Here is a 4,449-nt window from a genome sequence, read left to right on the forward strand (position 1 = left end):
TAAAAGATCAATGTTGACAAAAGTGTAAAACAAAAATGTTAACAAAATTGTTAATAAAATTGTTGACGTCACAAGCGGAAGCCCTTCTGTGTCTACGCTTCAACGAGAAATTTGTCAAACTTTTTGTCTGACAAAAATTCAAGTGTCACGCTTTTTGTCAGACAAAAATATTTTTCTGAAGAATTGTTGGATATTTTTAAAGATTCATGTCAATGCCAGTTTTGTTCTCGAATTTTTGTTAAAAAACGTACTCGAGATCGCTTTTGCAAACCTGGTTTAAAATTTGTTTCAAAATTTGTTTCAAGTTGTGTTCAATTTTTTTAGAGTGTTTCATATTTTATTTTAAAATTTGGTTTTATATTAGGTTTTAAATTTAATTTTAAATTTGGTTTCAAATTTAGTTTTTAAATTTGAATAAACATTTAATTTAAAATTGGAATAAAACTGTATTATACAAGTAAGTTCTTACTTTAAAATATTTTTACCAAAGTTTGTTTTGAAATTTTCCGTAGAATTATGATTCAAGATTTTATCTAAAATTTCTCTAAACTTTGGATTTGTTTTCCTCAAGTTGATTAAACATTGGAACATCTTGTAATATAAGAGACTTTCAATATTTTGAGGGCTCTATGAAAACTTAAAAATTAGTAAGTAGGAATTTTTAAAAAAGTTCTATGAAGCAAACATTGTTTTCCGACGATAAATAGCATTTAGTTATCTACAAACGTGGTTTGTCAATAAAGTATCGTATCGAGGCTTTTCTGACAGTATCGATTATAAGGTTACTGTTTTTTGCCAAAGCTGAGAGATAGGATCAGACTAGGGTTAAGCTTAAGTCTAGTCTTAGGATTAGAGAAAGCTACAAACTCTAGCGAACTAATATCTTGGATACACCACTGTGTCAACCAACAAAAAATGCAACTATTTATAAACAAATAGGTTAATGAAGAAATTTATTTTTCAAAGTGTTTAACTACAGGTACCTTCCAGAAATGACATCTGTGAATGTTTCTTACGTTTTCAGGTAGTATATCAACCGGAAGGTATACTTAAACATCGAACAGATAGTGAACAACATGACATCACCACACATGACATCACCACAACAAAATGACATCACCACACATGACATCACCACAACAAAATGACATGACCACACATGACATTATCACAGCAACATGACATCACCACAACAACATGACATCACCACATGACATCACCACAACATCATGACATTACCACACATGAAATCACCATAACAACATGGCATCCCCGCAACAACATGACATCACCACACAACATGACATCACCATACAACATGACATCACAACACAGCATGACATCACCACACAACAACATGACATCACTACAACATGACATCAAAACAACAACATGACATCACCACAACAACATGACATCATCACAACAACATGACATCATCACAAAAACATGACATCATCCCACAACAAAGTGACATCATCACGCAGCTACATGAAATCACCACACAATAATATAACATCATCATACAATATTAACATCACCACAGAACAACATGACATCACCACATCACACCATCACACAGTTACAACGCCAACAACAAGAAGGCCCATTATGAACGAAAGATTTATTGAACTCAGTCTCTATTACTGAATCTCCAACAACAAACACCCAATTTATCGGTTGAAATTTTGGTTGGCACATTTCAAGTCATCAAATGTATCTGTTTCTATATTTGGCTGCAGAATTTCCAATCACTGACACCATATAAATCAAATCAGCTTCGGTGCCGTAGTTTTGTCTATCCGAATCGACATTTTTATTAAAAGACGGTAGACAATTTTGAACCTTATTGAAATCGAATTTTTTTTGAATGAAAAAACTGAATGAACCTCTCACCTAAAGTAGACATTTGTCTGCGGTAATTTGTCTGGGTTTGTGAAATCCAATGTCTTGTTTTTATTCAAGGAGAGTTCTTGTCCGGTCTGGGTGTCGTCTGCAGCGCCGGAAATGTCCGGCACCGATGAGAAAACAGGATCCTGGAGGTCAGTCCGGGTTCCTGACCGCTTGCCGGACCAGGAATGGAAGGCGGGTCTTTTGTCGAGGGTTGATTCCAAAAAACTTCTTTTTCCTGACCAAGAATGAAACGAAGGCCTTTTCTCAAAGGGTATTTCTGATAAATCCCGCTTTCCTGACCAAGAATGAAACGATGGCCTTTTCTCAAAAGGTAATTCTGATAAATCCCGCTTTCCTGACCAAGAATGAAATGATGGACGTTTTTCAAAAGGTATTTCTGATAAATCCCGTTTTCCTGACCAAGAATGAAATGAAGGCCTTTTCTCAAAGGGTATTTCTGATAAATCCCGTTTTCCTGACCAAGAATGAAACGAAGGCCTTTTCTCAAAAGGTATTTCTGATAAATCCCGTTTTCCTGACCAAGAATGAAATGATGGACGTTTTTCGAAAGGTATTTCTGATAAATCCCGCTTTCCTGACCACGAATGAAATGATGGACGTTTTTCCAAAGGTATTTCTGATAAATCCCGTTTTCCTGACCAAGAATGAAACGAAGGCCTTTTCTCAAAAGGTATTTCTGATAAATCCCGCTTTCCTGACCAAGAATGAAATGATGGCCTTTTAAAGATACCAACCGTTTGGCCATTTCGTTTCCCCGACCATGAGTGGAAAGATGGCCTTTTAATTAGCATAATTTCACCAACACCCCGTTTTCCCGACCAAGAATGGAAGGCCGTGCGCTTGTCGACGAATCTCACCACGCCATTTCTTTTCCCCGACCAGGAATGGAAGGCCGGACGTTTTTCGGGCGCACGAGCGGACGTCAAAAATTCCGGACTCCCGTTTGAAGAATTTTCATCGTAATTATTATCTAAAGAATCACCCTCGTTCGCAATAATGTCAAAGGTATTTGAAGAAGTTTGAAAATCATCGTTAAGCTCTTCTCCTATTTTTGTTCTAGAACTATCCGATTCTTCGAAATCTCGTTTTTCCCGCGTGAGTTCATGTTTAGTGTTTTCGCTGTTTCCAATTTTTAAAAAGCCGTTTTTCTGGTCTTTAGCGTGCGAACTGTTCTCATTGGTAGATTCAGCTTTGTTAAGTGGTTCTAAAGTATTTTGTTTCCCTGCTTCTTCTGTCCAAACCTTCACAATTCTAAGTTGAAATTTATCTTGTTTATTGTCCGATTTAGATTTTGTTTCAACCGACTCTGGTAATTGTGTCCTTATCTGCGCGCGGATGTCGTATTTGTCTTTTGCATCCAGCCCGCCACTCTTCATTTCTGAAGACCGAATTGACCTTTTAGCTGCTTCCGGTCGGGTGCTTGCTCCAGAGTCATTGCCGGTGAGTTCTGCCGGTTCCTTATCAACCGCATGGAACTGTTTGTTTCCATCGCGATTATCGTTGGAGTTGAAGTTGTCAGACGTGAGCCGATCCCCGCCGGAAGTGACGACAGCAAGTTGGCGCTGATTGGCTGAGGTCCCCCGGACACTTTTACTGTGTTGACTTTGGGAATTACCGCCGTATACAATTGTATTCGGCTGTTTGAGCGCGGCGGGCGAAATGTCAATTTCTGGAAAATTTCCCGTGACGTCATCAGATTTATCACCGCGGCTCCCGTCATCTATGACCGTGTTGGGGTCACTTTGGCCTGGCGTCCACGGACTTCTCCTGGACCTGAGTTGTGTTTTATGGTCTGGGGTGAGCCACGCCAGGAGCTCTTCAGTTGATAAGGTTTTACCATCGCCCTCCGCTGCCGCCGTGTTGGTGATTGAATTTGTCCCGAGCAAACTTCTTTTTCTGCCGCTCCACGAGTGAAACGAGGGCCTTTTTCGGTGGGTCCAGTATGTCGCGGACATGTCCTTCAAATCAGAATCCGTGGTTTTATCGAATTTATCGTTTTCGTTTCGGTTTGGTTCTGTTTTCACTTCCCCGCTAGACATTCTGTTAAGTAGCGATTTAAAAATAGCCAAAGTCCGCAGACGACTTTCTGTTGATGGAATCAGCTGTCGCAAGGTCGCGGCCTTGACCCGAATACCGCCGAGCGAGCTCAGTAAAATGTCTTTCAGCTGGGGATTCGAACCTAGGACAGACCCGACCGACCTTTTGCTGTTTACACCGTGCAACAAAAACCCGTTCTCGTGAACTTCACGGTCGGCGAGAATCTGCGAGAGCGTGACGACCAACGGCAGTGGTAGGTCGTAACGATCCAGAATTCGAACTTCGGGGGAGCGGAAATCGTCGTCAATTATTTCCCGGTTGTCACCGATCTGGGGCGACAGATCATCATCGTCTGCTTCAGGCGGGTCGGGGTACCTCGCGCCTGCTTCTTCGAGAGTCGGGTGGCTCCGTTTTTTCCCGTTCCAGGAATGAAACCACGACCTCTTGTGGAGCGGCACGTCTACGGCGTCTAGACCTGACTCACCTTTGTTTTGATTA

The sequence above is a fragment of the Physella acuta genome, unplaced genomic scaffold, assembly GCF_028476545.2.
Source record: "Physella acuta isolate Inbredline_101_S28 unplaced genomic scaffold, ASM2847654v3 ptg000872l, whole genome shotgun sequence".
Lineage (NCBI taxonomy): Eukaryota > Metazoa > Mollusca > Gastropoda > Physidae > Physella > Physella acuta.